Source organism: Phascolarctos cinereus, unplaced genomic scaffold, assembly GCF_003287225.1.
Source record: "Phascolarctos cinereus isolate Bilbo 61053 unplaced genomic scaffold, phaCin_HiC Scaffold_726;HRSCAF=1367, whole genome shotgun sequence".
Lineage (NCBI taxonomy): Eukaryota > Metazoa > Chordata > Mammalia > Diprotodontia > Phascolarctidae > Phascolarctos > Phascolarctos cinereus.
The window spans coordinates 34,046,362-34,069,459 of NW_027556098.1; the positions used below are offsets into that span (position 1 = coordinate 34,046,362).

Here is a 23,098-nt window from a genome sequence, read left to right on the forward strand (position 1 = left end):
GGACACCCAAATCTCGAGGTTTGATATAATAATAATAAATTAACTTTCTGTTTCTCCTTGGATACCTCTGTGTGTTTTTTAATTTGAGTGGCATCCCACACAGTGTGATCCCAGCTACAAGGGATACTGAGGCTCAGATGACCTGAGCTCAGGAGTTCTGAGATGTGGTAGACTAAGCACTTGGTCCAGTACCAATATGGTGAGCCCTCAGGAATAAGAGGCCACCAGGCTGCCCAAGAAGGGTCAAACCAGCCAAGATTGGAAAATAAGAGCAGATCAATGCTCCCCAAACCCATCAATAGTGGGATTGAGCATGTTAATGGTTGCTGCACTTCCAGCCTGAGCACGATAAGGAGACCTAGTCTTTAAAAAAAAAAAAGCTTTTTTTTTAGTTTAAAACCAAGCTAAAAACAAAAATGTGAATGAAATAGTCTTAAGGTTCTCTAAGATACTACAACACTCAAAGCATATGTGGTGCTACTCTCTGCAAACACTCTTTTAATCTAGTTTATAAACCACACTGGAAAATTAGTTCTATTACTTAGTAGTATATCACCTCAGAGGATGATCACTTTTAAAAGGGGGAAACATTCATTCATTTGGCCACTTAATTTAATTTGGCCACAACTTAAGTTGTGGTGCTTTGTTTTTTTAAGGTAATAGTATTCCAATGTAATGAGAGATGCAGTCATATCTCATACCATTATATAATCTTACACCTAATATGTATCAATGGAGAGGTTCTGTGGACACCAATTTGTAAAAGACTGGAAATTAACTAGCAAGGAAAAAGAATAGGCATCATAATGGATAGAGTGCTGGACTTTGGAGTCAAAAGACGTGAGCCTAAATCTTAACTCTGACACTTACTAATGGTGGGAAAGTCACTTAACCTCTCAACCTCAGTAGAGTTGTGATAATAACACTTGAACAAAGCTCACAAGGTCATGGTGAGAATCAAATGAAGTAATGTATGTAAAGTGCTCTGCAAATTTTAAAGCACTAAGTAAAATGTTGGCTATTTTTTAAAAAACAGGTTGAGCTCAAGACTTTGGGAGAGGTTTATAAAAAGATTAGGGAAACAAGTATGACCTAACTACCAAGAAACAACAAAATGAATTAAAGGCTAGACCAGAAAAAGAAGGAGTCTGTTGATAATATCCACAACTCCAAGTATTTATAAAAGTTGTTAAGGGTTTCAAAGGGCATTACTACAGACATAACAAACAGCCTTGTAGGGTACAGGTAATACAAGTATGTTAAAGCCTGGAAAAAATGACTCCTCTATTGCAAATAAATCTCAAAGTAACTTGCCTACAGCAGAACAAAATACTGACATGGGATTCAAATGGGGATTCTATAATTTGAGGTTCATTTCTCTTTAAATGAGAAGCTGGGCTAGATAGGTCTCTCTTCCAAGGTCTCTTTTCAGCTTTACTGTGATATTGGAGACAGACAAGAAACAAAAAACTGCTAAAGGCTCTCAGGACTTAAAGGAGAGTAAGACTGGCTTGAACCCTAGAGAACAGTATCTCTGGGACTAGCCAGAAAGGGCCCTTCTTTCATTAGTGTTTGGGGGAGAAGGCACAGACCTAGCTCATGTGACAGAAACAAGATGGAACTAAAAAGAGAAGGCAGATTTTCTCTGGTATCCAGACAAAGCCAAGGAGTTGGTTTCGTAACTGCACAGTATCTATGCAGCTTCCTCTATGTCATTAGATTTCTCACACTGCTTTCTTTTATCCTAAAAAGCTGGTGTCGATTAAAAGGCTGCTGCTGATTCTTTACAAAGGGGAACAAATGGAAGAGAATTATGAAGCAAGAGCTTTATTCCCAGGTCTACACTTCCCAATGTTTTCCAATCCAAACCAGGACCAACAAAATATTTGAATTTTCTAAGGTTCTTCTCTTTAGCAGATTGGGTAGTAAGTGGGGAAAAGCAACTAAGCAGAAAGATCAGGGATGAGCAGAGGAGAATGCAAACTGAAGGAAGAATCTGATTCTTAAAATATATAATTTCGAAACAGGAACCTTTGGTAGTAAATGTTTTATAAAATGATCCTGAACAGAGGGACCTGAAGAAGAAAAAATGCTGCCATAAATCCTTGAGTGATAATAGAAAAAAGGGAGCAATAAAGGACAAAACCTCTTTTGGTGAAGCTTCCAGGTCTTCTTCACATCCTCTTACAATAATCCCTCAATACTCCTATCAGAGATGAGATTGATTAAGCCATGGGTCTAAAACGGCGTGTTTTTATTATGCTTAAACTGTTTTAGCCCATCTTAGGAATGACCTACAACATCTGATTGGTCACTGCCAATTTTTACTTTAAATCATACTTTTTTTTCTCTAGATACCAAGAAACCAGAAGGAAATATTTTAAATACTATTAAAATGACCTACTTCTGGTGAAAATAAGTAAAAAGAATGATATACAACAGAATTAGAGACACAAGCACAGATCTACACATTCAGGTAGGTGAAGAGGAAGAAGAGGAAGAAATAGCAAAAAGGAACCAACTTTATTCAGATGAATGAGGATAACAGAGGGCAAAGAAGTTAAATGTAACTTATCCAAATGTTCAGGGGAAAAAAAAAACTAGTAGTAAAAAGCAGAAGAAAATACCTATCTAGCCAGAGGTAAGGCAAAACATGACGTAGCACTCAGTAAGCTCTATAATAATTCATATTAACATTGTCCTTTAGTAAAACCCTTTAAATACATGAACTCAATTAAATCTGATAACACTCCCTATAAAGTAGGTGATATTATCTGGCCCCCCTTTTACAGATGAGAAAACTGAGGGTCAAAAGGGTTAAGTGACTTATCCAGAACCATGCAGTGACACTAGAGGCAGGATTTGAATCCAGGTCTTTATGACTCCAAGTCTGGTATTCCATCCACTATACCATGTGACATATTCCTGACTACCACTTTTCAGCCTTCTTTCCTACATCATCAACATCTATCTCCTTACCTCTTCCTGCGCCTTTCCATCAATATACTCTCAGCCTTGGTGATCCCATTTGTTTTCATGGGGTCAATTATCCAGAATTTCTACACAATGACTCCCAGATCCACATATCCACCCCAGATTTTTCCCCAGACATCTAGTTTCACACCACAACTGCCTAATACCAGGTGTGGTGGCTTTCACCTATAATCCCTAGTGCTGGTAGGTGGATTGCTTGACCTCAAGATTTTTGAGACATTGTAGAGCTAATACCCTTCTAGTGTCTGCACTAAATCCAGTATCAATATGGAGAGCCCCGGGGACTAGAGGGACCACCAGGCTGCCTAGGAAGGGGCAAACTGCCTCAGATCCAAAAAAAAGAGCAGATAAAAGTTACCATGACAGTCAATATTGGCATTTGGCCACTGTACTTTCAAGCCTGATGATATAGAGACTCAATCTGAAAGAAAAAAAATCTACAGGATCTCTCCTCCTACATATCTGGCAGGCATCTCAAACTCAACATTTCCAAAATAGAATGCTATCTTTTGCCAGAAACTGATTCCTCTTCCTAAATTCCCTATTTTTCTTGAGAGTACAACCATCCTTCACGTCACCTGAAACTATATCCTCTGAGTCATCCTTGACACTGTCTACCCCCTCACCCTCAGTATCTAATCAGTTGGAGTCGCTGATTTTACCTCCACAATGTATCTCACACCTCCAGCCCCTTCTCTCTACAGAGCCACCATTCTAAAAAAAAGGTTCTCATCCCCTTTTGCCTGTTATAACTTCCTAAATGGTTTCCCTAACTGGTTCCAGTCCTTTTGTGCTCAAATTCATCCTCCACTCAGCTGCCAAAAAAATGTCATCAACTGCCCCAAAACCTTCACTGCCACCACCTATCTACCTATCTGAAGCATAAAATACAAATTCCTGGGGCAGCTAGGTGGCGCAGTGGATAGAGCACAGGCTCTGGAGTCAGAAAGACCTGAGTTCAAATGTGGCCTCAGACACATAACCCTCACTAGCTGTGTGACACTGGGCAAGTCACTTAACCCCAACTGCCTCACCAAAAAACAACAAAATACAAACTCCTTATCCTGGCATTTTGGGCACTTCTAGTCTAGTTCCCACATCCCCTCATCACCTTATTTTATTTTACGCCCATTCACAAACTGTATTCTTACCAACCCTAAAAGCTGAAACTCCATTCCTTGACTCCCTGTATTCATACAGGCTGTCCAACATGCTTGGAAATCACTTCCTTATCCTTCACCTCTTAAGAGCTTAGTATTCCTATAAGGCTCAGCTCAGATGCTACCTCTTCGGTGAAGCCTTCTCTGATTTCCCTAGTCATTAGTGATCTCTATCACCGCCATTTTCTTTGTATTATCATTGTGTAACTGTTAAATTTCCCTAGTAGTAAGCTCCATGACACGTAAACTTTCATTTTTATCTTTAAATTTCAATCACAATATCTTACACAAAGTAGGTGTCAAATAAATGTGCTCTCCATTAATTCTAGCAGCATCTTGGCTTGTCCCTCATAAGCTGTCCTGATTATAGTCATATCCATACCAGATAAATGTAAAATTGGAGATGAGTTACTTTCAAAAAGATTTCTGGCTTTTCCTTTGCAAGCCTCATCATTGAAAAAGACAGCTGCCTTCTTCACTTGTGCATCGGAAGGAATGAAGTGAGGATAAAAGCCATGTACTATGAGAAACAGAATAATTGGAAGTCATAAGATTTGGGTTCTAGTCTTAACTAAAGTGCTGTTACTTATCTATGGCCCTTGGTTAATGACAATCTCTCAAGTGTCAGTAAAATAACTGCTTCAAAATGTTATTTAAATTTGAAAGTACTTTGAAAACCGTAAAGGTTATACAGATATGTGAGGTAATATTATTCTAAATCACAAGAACAATCTCATAGAATTGAGGGGGAGGGATAGCTGCCTCACTTAATAGCCTCCAAAGTGTTCCACCACAACTACTCAGTTTCTTTGCTATTTTACTTTATTTAGATCACATACATAGGCAGTTTCTTAAGTAGCTGTCTATCCAGTGAAACGAAGAGAATGTGTAAATAAAAAAAAAATTTCAGCCTGTATCTCAGCAAGCTCTTCTACACCTTAAAAAAAATCCACATAAGAGTCTTGTCTGGGTCAAGTAAAATACTGATTCAAAAGTTAAACAAATCAGAAGCCCCACCTACTTCCCTCTTCCTCCCCTGGCCCACATCCTTCTCTTTTGACCTTTCCATGGGCTTCCTGCTCTCTCTACTTTCAAAACCTCTCCTACTTAAATGCCAGAAACTCAAAGGCTCTGTCACTGAGTAAGTCTATCACCCACTCCTTTACTCTTACTTCTCACTTCTAAGCACATCATTCTAAGTACTCTAGCTCTAAGGATTTACCAAAAGTAGAAGGTATTTTCTGAAAAATATTCAAAGATCAAGAAGCTACCAAGAAAAAAAAACTCAAAGAGGACAAGCATTAAATACAGTCATCTCAATACTGCCTGTGCATTATGAATGACATGAGGCAATGTGGGTTGGTGGATAGGGCGATGAATGTTGAATCAAGGGCACCTAGGTTCAAATTTTGTCTCAGACACTTACTTTGTGACCTTAGGCAAGTCACTTATTTGGGCCACTCCAGTTACACAAGGGGCTTGGACTTGAAAGACTTCTATTTCTAAATCTATTGACAATGACTTGCAATATACTACTTTAAGGTAAGGCAGATAGCTGAAGTGTAATTGTACCCTCATTACAGATAAAGAAACAGAAGACTTGAGGCGGTTAGGTGGCACAGTGGATAGAGCTCCAGCCTTGGAGTCAGGAGGACCTGAGTTCAAAACCAGCCTCAGACCAAACACTTGACACTTACTAGCTGTGTGACCCTGGGCAAATCACTTAACTCCAATTGCCTAAAAAAAAATGTATGAAAGGTGAATCCAACTTGAGCTATGAGTATGTTTACTTCTGTCATATATATGTATATATGAATGACATACATATACACACACACACACACACATATATATATATATATATATGAGCTCATCTAGCTGATTAGAGATCAACGATCATCATTCCTACTAGTGTTTTTAATGCCCCTGAAAGCCTTTATGCTTTCCAGACATTTTTTCGTTGTTTCAATGTAGTAGTCACATAGGATTTCCAGAGACCTGTGACTGTACACCTTGAAAGAATACATATACAGAACACTACATACAATCAGCCAAAGATAATCAACCTGTGAAGGTCCTGTTCTATATTATATTAAACTATGATGCACTTCGAGGTTGTTGGGACTTGGAGGTTTTTTTGGTGCCTCTCTATTCCATGTTTTGTTTTGATAAGAGAAACCAAACCATCCTCACCTCAGGCCATACAACCAGAACCCAGTCTCATGACCTAGCTATACAAATCCCAAAGGGCCTGCCCTCCCTGAAACAAACTCCATGCTACCAATCTTTCCCTCTTATCTTGCCCTACCCTATATTTGTGTCTCTGTCTCAATCCCCAGGAGCCTAGCTCTTTTCTAGGGTTAATATGAAAAGACTAATTCACGCTGACACACTGAATTAATGTAATAAGGCATTTCGATAATCTTCATCTTCAGTGTTTCAGCTTACAAGAAGGCAGTGTGGCAGATTCTGTAATGACAAGTTGGGGGGAGGGGGACACATAATTTAAGGCACTGCCTCTCTTGAATGGAACCTTTAAATATCTACCTAGACAGAAGATTCCAAGAAAGGATGTTGGATGAATCCAATAAAGAAAAACTGTCACTATTGCAACAAAGGTGAAAATACTAGCTTCTGCTATTTTGGTAGTGGCCAAATTCCTCTAATGAGGATTTGTCAAACACTAACCAGGTACTGTGTTAGATGTTGAGAGAAATATAAAAAAATGTCCAAGATGGATCCTTGCCCTGCAAGACTTCTAAATTTTTGGCACAGTGGATACAGTATCAGGTCTGAAGTCAGAAAAACTCATCTTCCTGAGTTCAAATCTGGCCTCAGACTAGCTATGTGACCCTGGGCAAGTCACTTAACTCTGTCTGCTTCATCTCCTCCTCTGTAAAATGAACATAAGGAAATGGGAAACCACTTCAGTATCTTTGCCAAGAGAACTTCAAATGGGGTCACAAAGAGTCAGATACACCTGAAAAAAAAAACTGACTGAAAATGGAATGACTTGACAACATAAATACAAAGCAGGATGGGATTAAGTGATAAAATGAATGATACAGTTCTTAAGTGCTTTGTAAGGTAGGAGGAGTAGCTGGAGACCTGATTTATACTGGATTTAGTTAGGAAGATAAAAGGTAGTCCAGATAGTGGAAGAAGGAGTAGCACGTGTTTAGGGGACTCTGAGACTAGCCAGACTAGATCCTAGGAAAAGGTGAATTACGATCAATTTACAGTGGCTGAGGGGTTGGACAGACTAGGCAAAAGGAATCCACCACTAACTAAATTAAGATTTAGACAAAGGTCCAATGACACAAAGACTTAAAAAATACTTAAAGACACAAAAAATAGAAAAGACTTAATACTGCCTATTAATCATTCCGTTTGTATACGGTCTCCATCATTCCTGCTGCCCACATACTATTTCAGACTCTCACTGAATATCGTCACAATAACAACAACCTGCCTTCCTCTCCTCCTCATATTCTCCCCATTACAATCCACTTCAATTATGTTTTTCCTATTAGTATGTGTACTCCCAATTGACACAAATTACAATCTGTCTACAAGTGAGTATGAGGCAATTGAGTGTTGCAATAGCTGAAAAAATTCATCAACGTGAACCTAACTTGGTGATATGTCTCTCTGGAATTAACTAGGCTGATTCTAGGACAACAGAGAACTTATCACTAGATCATACATGAGTCCTTTCCGAGTATTATTATTTGCCAGATCTTGTGCTCCAATGGCATACACAGCCTTGGAGAAGCAAGAGAGCACTTTTATGCAATAACATGACAGAGGACACAAAACTGAGAGGAACAGAACAGAGGTCTCAAAAGAGTGGTACACTGGGCTGATGAATGACATAACCAGAGCTAAGCATAATAAAATCATCTCAGAAGCAGTTGGAAAGATGATTTTGTGTAGGGAGAGGACAGAGTTGTCTAGAAGGCTGCTAATAAAACTACTGCAATAGTATGAGTAGGTGGTAAGGAAAGCCTTTACTAGAGTGGTAGCGGAATTGGGAGTACCATGACTATAGTGCTAGCAGAGTTATAAGACAGAAATTAAGAATAACTCTCATTGTAAAGTCCAGAAAATGAAAGAAAATTATTTGTTTTATGAAAAAGTGGCAAGGAAGGGTGATACTAATGTCAATTTAAGATGTTAATAAATGTTAATTTACTCATAGAAATACCATCCAAAATGAGGTAGGTGATGGTGCCCCTATACTTTGTCCCAGTCAGAACGTAGTACAATGTCCAGTTCTAGGTAGTGCATTTTTAAAAGGACATCAAGAAGCTGGAGGGCATCCACAAGGTTAACTAGGATGGCAAGGAGACTTAGAAATCATGCCATATGAGGACTGATCACAGGAACAAGAAATGCTTAGGCCAGAGAATAAAAGAATTGGTGGAGCATTATCACAAAGACCTTGATGTGAGTCTTGGATCTGCCACTTACTAGCTATGTGACTTTGGGTAAGTCTTTCACTTTACTCATCTGTAAAATGGAGACAATATTTGCACTACTTGTCTCCCAAGGTTGTAGTAAGAAAAAAACTTAGTATTCAAATTAATCTATGATTTCACAATCCAAATTCTTTCAATGATACGGATCATAACCCATTCATGCCTGCCCATCCTTTGTGTCCCTTGTCCATGCCCTCTGGACATACTGGAACACTTAATTTCTCCTAACATTGCAAGGGTATCAAGAGAACACTCTAGCTGTCCCTGTCATACCTTGTTCTTCCCATCTTCTTTTCTTATTACACAAACCCTTGAAGACATCTTTTATTGAAAGGTTCTTTGATATTCCTCAATACTTCTACGCTGTAGCCAATTCATATTTATTTCACAATAAAGTATTTATTTTATAATAAAATGCATAATGAAGAGAGGCATAGCATCCAGAAATAAAGAAATGATAGACAGATCCCATCTAGAATACTAAGTTCAGGTCTGGATGTCACATTTTAGAAAATTAAAACAGGTCCAGAGTAGAGCAACCAGGATGGGTAAAGGCCTCAATGTCAGGAAATAGAATTGGTTGAAGGAACTGGGGATATTTAGCTTGGAGGAAAGGAGATACATGAGGGTCAAGTATCTGAAGGTGACCCACATGGAAGAGGGATTAGTCTATTTAAGCCTCACAGAGCAGAACCAGGATCAGAGACTTATGGAGTTGGAAGGCAACTTGGAGGTCATCTGGTCCAATTCCCTCATTTTACACATGGCCTGTCAACCCCCTTATTTTAAAGCTAAGGAAACAAAGGTCTGAAATATCCTAATAACTTGCCCAAGATCACACAAGTATTGAGTGGCAGTGCTATTTCCAGAAAAATACAATGTCTTTCCCTAGAGAGATTATTCCTGGGAGGGAGTAGGGAAAAAAGGAATATTGTTACAGAGAAGTAAATTCAGATCTGAGGTTTGGGGAAAGCTCCCAACAATAGTTGTTGTTCAGTTGGTCCAGTCACATCCAACTCTTCATGAGCACACTTGGGGTCTTCTTGGCAAAGATACTAGAGTGATTTGCCATTTCCTTCTCCAGCTCATTTTACAGATGAGGAAACTGAGGCAAACAGAAGTTAAGTAACCCACCAAGTGTCATACAGCTAACATCTGAGGCTGGAAAGACTCAAGTCTTTCCACTGCACCACTTAGCTAGTAGAGTTAACCAAAAGCCAAATGGACTGCTTCAAGAGGCAGTTTTTGGTCTGAATCCTTCAAACTTCATAAAATTTGAAGCCTGGATTAACTTTTTTTTTTTTTGCTTGTTGGTGAGGCAATCAGGGATTGCCCAGGGTCACACAGCTAGCAAGTATCAAGTGTCTGAGGCTGCATTTGAACTCAGGTCCTCCTGACTCCAAGGCTGGAGCTCTATCCACTGTGTCACCTAACTGCCCCAGGATGACCACTTTTTGAATATGTTGCAGAGGGGGATATTTTTCAGGTATGGGGTACACTAGATGATGACCGGTGAGGTTCCTTCTAATTCAAATGCTATTATTCTGTGAAATATTGGAGGGACTGAAAAAGACATATTGGCATTATTCTGTCTGACCCTAGAAGGCAAAACCAGGATCAACGGAGACTAATTACTGAGAAGCAGATTTTGTTTTGCTCTACAAAAACAGAATGAGCTGCCTCAAAAAAACAGCAGGTCCTCCATCACTTTTTAAGCAAAGATTGAATGACTACACAGTGGGAATATCATAAGAGACCCATGCACCTGGGAAGGGACAGAACTGGATAACTTCCCAGGCCCCTTCTAACTCTGAGATTCTGTGACTCTCTTACTAAGTCATAAACACCTGGAGATGTATTCCTAATCTGTAGGAATCAAATAACTGCACAGAATAAATAAATTAGCTAGCATTTATAAAGTGCTTCAAGGTTTGCAAAGTGCTTTATGTTAACCTCACATGATCCTCACAACTCTGAAACTGGTACTATTATTATCTCCATTTTACAGACAAGAAAACTGAAACAGAAATAAAATTACTAGCTCTGGATATACAGCTATTAAGTGTGTAGAGCAGGATTCAAACTCAGTTCTTGCTGACTCCAAGTCAGTGCTCCAAATGGGATAAGCCACAATAAAACTCCCATGAGAATGTAAAAGTCAGCTAAGAGAATGGTATCAGGGAGTTTGTTCTCTCTCCACATACACAGTAACACTATAAAGCCACAACAGTAATGGGATAAGGTGAAGGGGGGGCAGGGTAAAGGAATAAATACAATATAGTGTTCTACTGCTCCCAATAATACAGTACACATTATTGTTCTTAATAAATGAAAATACAAATGACAATTCCCATCTCTGTGTGTATAGCTGAAAAGACTCCTGGCAAGACCTACCCTACCATATTAAAGTTCTGTGATAAAGTGAATTAAAACACACAGATACTAGCTCCAAAAGAGGCAATAATCAGCAACAAAAATTTATTTAGCACCTATTGTGTGTATTACACTAGATTACAGAGGTCCAAAAAGTTAGATGATAAAGATGATGAAACTCCAAGGGAGTTTTATCTAGTTGGGAAGATAGAACCTACAAATAAAAAGATAAATAATTTTATAAATTAGTATTAAGCCAAGTGCCAAAACATTAATACCTGAGTAATTTTTACTTTATATTTGAGGTAAACACAAATGGATTTTCTTTACTTTTATGTTTACATTAGTCTACCCCACAAACCAAGGTAGAACCTATAAAGTGACAATCCCATTTTTGGCCCAAATTATTTCTGGAGCTTTCACATGTTGCTTACAAAGTCTATGAGAATTTCTGGAGGAGATGTTTATAGTTTTCTCCCTGGTAGCTAAGAGGAACTCCCAGTATGAAAATTCCCTACAATCATGAAACTCATAGTCAGCAATTTATAGCCTTAGAAAGACAACTTTACCAGCTGAGAGGTTAAGACAGGATAATCAGAGGCAAAACTTAAACTTCTTCGTTCTGGCCTTCCAACTAGTAAGTACTCCATAAGCAATGACCCTTTTTATGGTAGGACATGTATAGAAATACATGTTAATATGCCACTGCTACTTTCTTATATTCACGATCATTTCCCCAATTGTGGATTCATGTTATAGATGAACCCTGTAATTGACCAAGAATATCCTCCACTCTCACCAGAGTTCTCTCCCCTATGTCCAATTAACCCTTCCTCAAAGCAGTCAACGAACATCTTGAGTAACAACTAGCTCAGGGGAGGAAAAAACCCTTCAAAAAACAAAAGACCCTATGCCTAAAACTAAATTGTGGTTAAAGGGAAAGCCTAGTTTAAATCAAAGAAAAATTGGTCTTGTTTCCAGGAAAAATTTTATTTTTTAACCTGGCTCATATATCAAAAAGCTTTAACCATTTTTATAGATGGTCACTGAACAGTTTGCTTGAATCAGTGAATGCCACGTTATGTATTAGCTCACTCTCATTCCCTAATTGCCCTGGTTCCTGGACCTTCATCCCCCAAAATAATATTGTTCAAATGCTATAATTAACAAGTGACATTCAAGGTAAATCACCATTCCTAATATAAAAGCAGTCTAACACCAACCCTCCATACACATTTGAACCCAAGCCAAAAAAAAAAGAGAGCTTTCTCTACTTCTTTTCCTAAGAAATGTTTTAGTGATTTTTTTTCCACCATTCAGAAGCTCAGTTTAAAAAAAAAACAAATCAATACACAATAAGAAAAAGGGGAACCGAGCATGAACTCATTAATAATTCTTTTTTTCCAAAGCCCTTTTTCACCCAGAAAGGAACAAATATCCTCGTACATTTTGAGCAGCTTCTATAGCAGGGGTTCTTAACTGAGAATTTTTAACATTTTAATGTAATTGACTTCCTTTGCAATCTTATGTATTGTATTTTATGCATCTAAAAACGTTATTTTAGGTGTCACTAGGCTTCAGAAGACTGCCAAAGACTTTGTGCCTCCGTGATACACAAAAGGTTAAGAAGCCAAGAAGCCTTGTTCCATAGCTACACATTCAATGTTTATTTTTAAGGGACAGAGAACACAACTTTCTCCATGTCTTCACTGCATACATAAAGGTTTTTTCTGGGAAAATGAGGAGGAGAATCCGAGCACAGGAAGATTACATCCAAATTTAACAGAAACCCACGTTTATTTTTATTCCGTTACACACACTCTCCTCTCACAGAGAAGACTTTTTATGCTGGTGTTTACTAAACCTCGTCCTCAGTGATATACATAAATCAGGTGCAGCAACCCAGGCCCTGGAATCCATATAAACAAAATAGGTCAGGGCTGCAGGCTCCACATCCTGCATCCTGAGTGCTCTCTTTGACAGTCAAAATCCATCTCCTCAAAAGGGGAAACTGGCCAGCCTCCTTCGGCTCCTCTTCCTCCTCCTTCCCCAAACACGCCCCTGGCTTCTCCCTCCGCCCCTCCGACCAAAAGTCACCGACAGAAATCTGCATCTGGGGGGAAGGAGGAAGGAGGGAGAGGTGAGACCCAGGACTGATCTATTTATTTCCATTTAAGCTCTTGCAACCTGGAGAGGAAGCTGCATCATTTCCATGACAACAGCTGGGCTGCTTCCCCCGGCTGCTTCCATCTCCACCCTAATCCCCGGGGGTCCGCCTCAGCGGGGCTCGCGTGGGTCGCCCACATTCCCACCCCCTCCATCCTTTCCCGGCTCCACCCCGTCTCTTGGTGGAGACAGAGCAGCTGCGTCCTCCTCCTCCTCCTCCTTCCCCAGCTGTTCTCCTCTTCCCCGCACCCCCGGCTGCCGCCGACCCTCCCCCTCTCACGACCCTTCCCCTTCCTCCATCCCGTCCTGGCGCCGCAGCCCCGCACCTGAACCACGCCGCGGGGTCCCGGGACCCAGCCTCTAGCAGCCCGCGCCGCCGGGCTCTCCAGCGAGCTCCCCGTGTGGCAGGCTCCGGGAGGAAACACCGCCGTCTCCGCCGCTGTGGCAGCTCCTTGCAGACTGAAGAACCTGCAGTCTCGGCGCCGCCTGCTCTAGGGCTGCCTGGTTGTGAAGTCATAGGCTCCGGCCCCTCCTCCTCCTCCTCCTCCTCCTCCTCCTCGTCCTCCTCCCTCCTCAGCAGCCTGGCAGCAAATGCGCTCCCCAGAGCGAACCCGCGCCGCTTCCCCCGCGCGGCTGGCTGCTGCAGGAGCAAAGCGAGGCTGCAAGTCCTTCTCTGCCCGCCTCCTCCCCGTCTTGGCCAATCCCCAGGCGCGCCAGGCTAAAGGGGGTACGGCCTGGACCCGCCCCCGGTCAGCCCGCCCCGTCCCTTGACGCATGCTCACAGCGGGAGCTGAAGCGCACTGTCTACCACCCTCCTTCTCTATCCACCTGCTACTTTGAGAAAGGGGGCTCCGCGTGGCTGCCCACCACCCCTAGCAGCTTGACCCCTGAAGCCTAAGAAGGAAGCTATGACTTACCAGATGCCATAACTACTACTTTCACCTCTACCTGTATTCAGCGAGATCCCCTGGCCTCAGTCTACCTATCTGTAAAAGTAGAGGTTCTGAGACGCTCTTTAAAAGAAAACCACCTAAACCGGCCACTAGTGTTCCTCTGCTTCCAGCCTCTGGAGGGGATTCACTTTTTTTTTTAACCCAACAGCGGCCTGTGTAACTGGAATATTGTTATAAACTGATTACGATGTCAAATCAACTAAGTCAGAATAACTTTCTCAATGAACCTTCCTCCCTATGCTGGAGGCAAAAGGGGCTAATTCTAAAACCTGAGTTAATTCTATTGGGATACTATTACATTTGTTCTAGGACAGATAATGAAGACTTCAAAATTTACACCCCTAGAGTAACTCTGTCAGACTTAATCACGTTTCAGATTAGGAATGCTTTTGTTTGCAGAACGTGGGACAAGAGATCATTTGGTTTTTTCCTTTTGGGTAGCTTTAATTCGGTTCCCCCACTTCTGAACCACTATAATCCCAATATGAGTTAATGTCTTCCCAAAAAGTGGTGCTGGGACAAGGGTAGGGTTTAGATTGGGAATAGGATAGAGCAAGGATTCTTAACTTTATGTGTCATGGATTTCTTTAGCAGTCAAGTGACACCTAAAGACCACTTCTCAGAATGTTTTTAAATGTATAAAATAAAATATAGTTACAAAGGAAATCATTTATATGGACATAGTTATTAAGACATTTTAAAAACAAGCTCACGAACCCCAGATTAAGAACTCCTGTAGAAAGAAGCTAAATATTTTCCCCCACTTCAAACTGTGAATACTAGATAAACTAGATTATTTGGATATTTAATTAAAACTAAATAGTTGAACCCTTAATAAATGCAGTCAACAAGCATTAAGTGCTCACTCTCTGCCCAATAGTGTTTAATGTTTAGGGATATAAAACCACAACAAAAGGCAAAAAAGAGTCCCTGCCCACAAAGAGTTCACATTCTAAAGAGGTAATTAATGTGTACTTTCATTTATTTTGGAAATATTTCAGCAATGGAGATTAAGATGAGAAATTAGGAAGGGCAAAATACTCAAAGTGTAAACAAAAAAAACCTTTTTCTTTGACAATTGGGGTTAAGTGACTTGCCCAGGATCACACAGCTAATAAGAGTCTGAGGTCATATTTGAACTCAGGTCCTCCTAACTCCAGGCCGGTACTCTATCCACTTTGCCACCTAGCTGCCACTAATTTTCTCTTTTCTTGGGAAAGGATAGATTAGAGGAAGAACTTGCAATATCACTGAATATTTCTCATATCCTTAAGTGTCAATACACTTAAATTTCATTTAGCAGCTCTAAATCAAGTGATTTAGAAATTCTATATAATTTTGTATAAATAGTCCCAAAAAATGAAATTTTATATTACTTTTAGGGAAGTCATATATATCTTTAGAAATAAAATGAGGTTTTTTTTAAAGTAACTCATTTAGTGAAAAATTAGATTAAGAATCCATTAGCATATATGCTGGACTGGGTTTCTGGAAAACAGCATTGTCCATTTTTAGCAGTTAGCAGGTGATACTTTTCTCACTGTCTGATCATGTTTTGCTCCAAAATGCAAATGAGGTTAACAAAAGCTCAAACACATGGAGTTAAAGCTATTCAAAAGGTCTTCTAAATTTTTTCCTAGTTTTTGATGACTGCTAAATTCCATGCTTCACTACAAACTGAAATAAAGATATACAGTAAACAGGAGAAATTTTCTCCTGGGACTTTAAATCTCAAGTTGTTGGGAAGCATAAAGGCATTGGCTGGAATATAAATCCCAAAAGTCAAACTTAACAACTCTTATGTTTTTAAACTTTTGTAAGCTAACTTCCAAATTTTTTTAATGTTTTATATTTATGTTTTATTTTAAAAATCCTAAACTGGACCATTTTTTATTCCATAAACTAGGACGTTCCTGAGCCAAAGGAGTTCAGGTCCATGGAGTACATAAGCAATTAAGCATTTATAATTTAGTTTGAAAAAATAGACGTCATGTCTATAATTGAATTTATGATATCTTTGCATTGTTCCCCTTTAGCATTAAGAAATTAGGTAGGACTTGACTCAGTCATTCTGTAGAGCAATTTGGAACTATGGCCAAAGGGCTATAAAGCCATGCATACCCTTACAGTTAGCAATACTACTACTAGGTCTGTATGCAAAAAGAAACAAAAAACAGAAAGGAAAAGGACCTGTATGTACAAAAATATTTATAGCAGCTATTCCCTGGTGGCAAAGAATTAGAAATTGAGGGGATGCCCATCAATTGGGGAATGGCTGAACAAATTGTGGCATGTGATTGTGATGGAATATTATTGTGCCATAAGAAATGATAAGCAGAATGCTCTCAGAAAAACCTGGAAAGACTTATAGAAGCTGATGCAAAATGACACGTACTGTGCACAAAGTAATAGCAATATTGTAAGATGATCAGCTGGACGGCTATTGTCAGCACTACAATGACCCAAGAGAACTCTGAAGGACCTACAATGAAAATGGCTATCCTTCCCCAGAGAAAGAACTGACGGTGTCTGAATACAGATGGAAGCATACTTTTTTGAGAATTTGGAACTCATAGTTTTAAAAACAAAATGTTAAAAAATTGTTTTTACATGTAATTAAGGAAAAATAAAATACTAAACAAAAAATATTTTTAAATTTAAAAAAAGAAATTAGGTATGTTTCAGAACTTGATAAGGACAAAATTACAAGTTAATACTGGCAGCAAGAAATGATCGAGAAAACTACATTTACACTTCTCTCCACAAAGGTTAATTGCTTAATAATTTTTTTCTCAGTTATACCAAGTAAATTAAAGCATTTATGGAACCTTTCAAATTACCAATGTGAAGAATTCAAAGGACCTTGGAAAGATTTGTTTGAACTGATACAGAAATAAATAGAACACGAAGACTAATACACATAATAATTACAATAATGGAAAAGACAGCAGTAAGATCAGAATTCAGATAAATTCAATGATGAGTGCTGAATCTAGAAGACTGATGATTAAACATGACTTCATTCTGATTTGTAGAAAGGTCTCAGACTGACTGCATGTATAGAATGAGGCATAGCTATATCTGACATGGTCAATGTGTCAGTTTATTTTGCATAACTGTACTTTGTTACAAGGAAGACTTGGGGAGCAGACTATTGGGAAGTGAGATGGTAAGATTCTAAAAAATTAACAAAAGTCATAACATAGATTCAACACATTGTAGTTATAGCCTCAGAACCAGGAAGATGTGGATTTGATTCTTACCTGGTCAAAAGTTACAAATAAACAGTTTCCAAAAGAACTGCAAACTACTAACTACTAACAACATGAAAGATTTCCCCAAATTATTATGATAAATGCAAACCTAAATAACTCTGAGGTTTCACCTTGCAACCAGCAAACTGGCAAATACGACAAAAGATGGCAACAGTTAAAGTTGGAACTGCCATAGGAAGTCAGGCACGCAAACATACTATTCTATTAGTCCAGGAAAGAATTTCAACCAGTGCAGTTGGGGAAAGGTTGAATTCATTCCATGTGTACTTTAGATAAGAATAGGATTAAAATACACATATATGTACATAATTCCATTAGTGTCTTATTTTTACATGACATAATGACTAAAAAAGCATTCAAGTGTTTGTTATGTGCCCCACATTGCACTAAATGCTAGGGATACAAACAGAAAAAACAAGACAGCTCTCACTGTAGTGAACTGGGTTTACCATTCAGGAAAGAATTCGAAATTGTGCTCTTTAAAAAAGTGACTAAAATGTTCATACTCTTTGATCAAGAGATCCAAGTACCTCCTGGCTTCCTTTAAGACTGAGTATAAAAGCATATATTCCACCTTCTGCAAGAGGCTTTTCTCTCCCCCCTTCCCCACCAGAAAGGCAATTAGTGGAGAGAGCTCTGGCTCTGAAACCAAGAAGACCTAAGTTCAAATTCAGCTTCATTTACTAGCTGTGACCCTGGGCAAGTCACTTAACCTCTATTTGCCTCAGTTACCCCAACTGTAAAATGAGGATAATCATAGCACCTCCCTCACAGGGCTGTTGAGAGACTCAAATGAGATAGAGTCAAAGAACACACAGTGTAGCATGCTGCATTCCCTTCCCTACCGCTAGTATCTTCCTTCTGGGAATACCTCCCATTTACTCTGTGTACATATCTTGTATTTACACAGTTATTTACATTTTGTCTCCTCCATTAAAACAGTGAACTCTGAGGGCAGAGACCCAATTTTTGCCTTTCTTCATTTAACAATCACCTTTCTAGCCATACATACTCAAAAGTCCATTCAAGATATATGGAAAAAACAAAAATAGTCCCTCAAGGAACTTACATTCTAAAGAGCAAGACAAGTAAATCAACAGGCTTACTTAAGATACAAAGTAGATACGAGGTAACATTACGGGAAAGAACTAGCTGCTAGGGTAAAGTCTGACAGGTCTCCTACAGAAGGTGGCATCCAAACTGAATCTTGAAGGAAGCCAGTGATTCTAAGAGGCAGAGGTAAGGAGTAAGAACATTCCAGGCAGGAAGGCCAGCCAGTGGAACAGTAAGGATTCAGGTCATGGAGCATCTCATGTGAGAAACAGCAAATATGAATGCATCCAGGGGAGTAATGTGGAAGAAACATAGAGAGACAGAAACAGACCAGGGCATAAAAAGCTTTAAATGCTAAACAGCAGCTTTTATTTGCTCTTAGAAGTAATAGGGAACTGCTCACATTTTTTGAATAGGGGTGGTGACAGGGTCAGACCTACCCTTTAAGAAAATTATTTTGGCAGCTAAATAGAGAATGGATTAGAGAGGAGAGGCATTTTAGGCAGGGAAACCAATTAAAAGGCTATTGCAATAATAATAATAAGCCCAGTGCAGAGGCAGTGAGGGCCTGAACTAGGGTGGTGAATATGTAAGGGGACCTATAGGAGAGATATCATATGCAAGGAAACAAGATTAAGAAACTGATCAGATGTGTTGAATATGAGCAAAAAGTTGAATGGCACACCTAGGTATAGAATATGGGTGACTGACAGAATCCTCAACAATAGAGAAATTCAGAAGTGTGACTTTGAGGATAAAGATTGGTTTTATTTTGTAAGTAGGTTTAAAAGACACCAGTTCTTCTAAAATATATAGAGAACTAAGTCAAATTGATAAGCATTCCCCAACTGATAAATGGCCAAAGGATATGAAAGGTAGTTTTTAGATGAAGAAAATAAAGCTATCTATAGTCATATGGAAAAAATGCTCTAAATCACTATTGATTACAGAAATGCACATCAAAACAACTAGATTGACTAACATGACAAAATAGGAAAATGATAAATGTTGGAGAAGATGTGGGAAAATTGGAACACCAATGCATTGTTGATGGAGTTGTGAAGTGATCCAACCATTTTGGAGAGCAATTTGGAATTATGCGCAAAGGGCTATAAAATTCTGCATACCCTTTGAAACCCAGCAATAGCACTTCTAGGACTGTATCCCAAAGAGATCATAAAAATGGGAAAATGATCCACATGCACAAAAAATATTTATAGCAGCTCTTTTTGTGGTGGCAAAGAATTGGAAATTGAGAGGATGCCCATCCATTGCGGAATGGCTGAACAAGTTGTGGTATATGAATGTAATGGAATACTATTGTGCTATAAGAAAGGATGAGCAGATTGCAGAAAAACCTGGAAAGACTTGTATAGACTGATGCTGAGTGAAGTGAGCAGAACCAGGAGAACACAGTACACAGTAACAGCCATCTTCTCAGCAGTGCAAGGATCTAAAACATCTCCAAAAGCCTCATGATGGAAAATGCCATCAACATCCAGAGAAAGAACTATGGAGTTTGAATGAAGATTAAAGAATACTATTTTCTCTTTTTTTCTTATGTTTTATTTTGTTTCTTCTTTCTTGTGGTTCCTCCTATTGGTTCTAATTCTTCTTTACAACATGAATAATGTGAAAATATGTTTAACAGAAATGTATACGCAGAGCCCATATCAGATTGTGCCCTGTCTTGGGGAGGGAGGTGGAGAGGAAGGGGGAAAAATTTTAAACTCAAAAGCATATGGAAGTGATTGTTGATAAATTAAAATAAATTAATTTTTAAAAAAAGAAAAAAGAAAACAAAAAACTCAAAAGCTTATGGAAGTGAATGTTGAAAACTAAAAATGAATAAATTTTTTAAAAAGTTACAGATCAAAAAAAAAAAGATGATAGCCCATAAAAAAAAAGACACCAGTTCAAAATATACAACAGGCAGTTAATTATGCAAGACTGAAGCTCAGGAGAGAAAACAGGGCTGTATATAGACATATAAGTAGATATAGATATGAGTCATTCATTGGCAAAGGGACAGTAATTGAGCATATGGGCAGAGATGAGATCACCAAGTAAGAGTATAGAAAGAAAAGGGAAGAGGGCTCAGGATACAGACATAGGTTAACCCACAGTTAATGATCCTAGAATGGACATAAACTAAGAAACAGATAGGCTCTTGTTAGTTCTTTGTTCTCAGAGACCATGACATTGGGAAGGCGATGCCATCATCACAAGTGAATTGGATTTAAGTGAGAGAGGGCTCAGTTTGAAAGAGGCAACACCCATTCAGTGATTAAGGCTAGGTAAGACATGAGGCAAAGAACCGCCCCTTTTACCTAGTCCACAAAAAAAAAAGTCAGACAGGTAGGAAGAGAAGTGAGGGAAGGCCAAGAAAACTTGGGGAAAAGTGTATCCAGGATGTGGCCAACAATGTTACCTATGCATACTTAACAAGTATATAGTAAGAAGTTAATAAAAGGTTGTCGAATCGAATTGCTGGCAAGTAGAAACCAACCTAATAATAAAAACTGATAAGGTTTCCAAATAAGAAGATAAACTACCAAGGACAACTGAGAGGTGTCTCTATCTTTGGGACTTTATTAGAGATACCATATCTATCAGAGAATGTCTCAAACATTAGAGTTAAGGATATTACTCTTTCAGATGTAACTCCACATATCAACACAACTAGTTAAGAAAAGCCTTATAACAAAATCTCATTGTTGAAAAAGGGACTGGATAGTTTAGAATTTCCCCTCAGGTGAGCAAAGTCCCTTTACCAACGTAAGTAGGCCAGTTCTCCGCAGCTTACCATGTTTAAGAGTTTCTAAGAGCACTGAGATGTTATGTGACTGGCCATTTAGAGCAACAAAGACAGTGCACAAGATGGGATTTGAACCAAGGCCTTCTTGGTTTTAAATCCAGCTATCTATCTCCTAAAGCAGTGACTCACTACTATTAAAAAAAGAACAAAATACCACATTCATGACTGCCATGTAATTAAAAGCGAATGAAAATGCACCTTTAAGAAGGCTGGGAGTGAAAATCTTCCCTTTGTGAAATTGGTTATTTTATCTTCACAATATTCCTGTGATAGGAAATGCCAGGTATTAACCACTTGTCTGGGCAGCTAGGTGGTGCCACAGTGCATAGAGTGCTGAGCCTGAAGTCAAAAAGAGTTCAAATCAGGCCTGCAGAACATATGGTCCTTGGGTCACTGGTGCCCTGCCAAAGGATTTCAGGTGGCCAGCTAAAAATGTAGAGAATATAGAAGAAAACAAAGCTGTAAGAGGGCTTTGTCCATGCCCTGCTTCACCAACCTTCTACTAGTTACTACTGCGCCTGTCATGTAACTTGGCAGGTAGATTGGCACTGCTCACTTTCCATTTGTCACGTGACCCGTGGCAACCAACCATTGTCAGTCTGTCTCCAGTTACTTTTAGTTGGAAAGTGAACTGCTAAAAACCTATCCGTAAGAAGGGAATAAGATAATCAGATATAGAAATCTAACTTGCCTTATAGGCAGTAAGAGGGAAAAGGGGAAATAAAAGGGAGGGAGGATAGAAAGAGGGAAGAAGTAGTAAGAGTAAAGGGGAAGAAAAGGGAGAGGGCTAATAGAAAGGAGACAGGACTGAGGGAGGCCGTGGTCAAAAGCAAAACATTAGTGAGGAGAGAAAAGGAAAAAGGAGAAACAAAAACATAAACGGGGGGAAAAAGGATGGAGAGAAAGACAGATAGTAATCATAACTGAATGTGAATGGGATGAACTCTCCCATAAAATGGAAGCAGATAGCAGAATGTATTAAAAACCACAGTTCTACAATACGTTGTTTACAGGAAACACATTTGAAAGAGGGACATACACAGGGTAAAGGTAAAAGGCTGGAGCAGGATATATTATGCTTCAGTTGAAGTTAAAAAAAAAAGGCAGAAAAAAACCCTTATCTGCTCCTGAAGAAGTTCAGCCTGTTTCAATTTTCACCCCTACCTACTGCCAAGGTCTGCAGGTCTGGTTCAAATCCAGTAGCAGATACCTACTGTGTGACGCTGGGCAAGTTACTTAACCTTTCTTGCCTTAGTTTCCTCATCTGTGAAATGAGCTGGAGGAGGAAATGGCAAACCATTTCAGTATCTTTGCTAAGAAGACTCCAAATAAGCTCATGAAGGATAAGGCATGACAGAAAAAATGACTGAACTGCACAGCCTTTTTTTAAAAAAAAATAGGGTGACAGCTTACATGACTAGCACAAGGATATAGAACCAGTCACAGACAAAGGTAAAATCAGAACTCATTTACCAGACTGTCAGGCCTAAATGGACAATCGTTTTTAATATCATGTGCCTAGATGAGCTTTTAGCTCTACCCTAAAGGAGATTATGCCACAGAAGACGCCGAGTTCAAGAATGTGATCTTCCCAATGTCATTTGAGAGCATGGCACTTGTTCATAAGTTTGTTTTTGACATTTGTATTTACATAAATGTAATTCTACTTAAGTGGAGCTTCAACTACTTGGAACACTGCTAAGAATCCTGACATACATAGGAGAGGCTTCCAAAATTGAGGATTGGGGCCAGCTAAGTGGCGCAGTGGATAGAATACGGGCCCTGGATTTGGGAGGACCTAAGTTCAAATCCGGCCTCAGACACA

The 23,098-nt window shown here is 39.2% G+C and overlaps 1 protein-coding gene across 11 annotated transcripts in view; it reads right to left on the reverse strand.

Annotated features, from left to right (window-relative positions):
• The window catches only part of INPP4A (inositol polyphosphate-4-phosphatase type I A), a 206,810-nt gene extending 193,094 nt beyond the window's left edge, over nt 1–13,716 (reverse strand). For 4 of the 11 annotated variants that reach the window (XM_020992800.2, XM_020992806.2, XM_020992804.2 and 1 more), the window contains exon 1: nt 13,501–13,716. The gene's annotated coding sequence lies outside the window, so the exon portion shown is untranslated. The remainder of the gene's footprint in view (nt 1–13,500) is intronic. The other 7 variants (XM_020992807.2, XM_020992805.2, XM_020992801.2 and 4 more) reach the window with 3 other exon arrangements.
• Between the last annotated feature and the right edge of the window lie 9,382 nt (nt 13,717–23,098).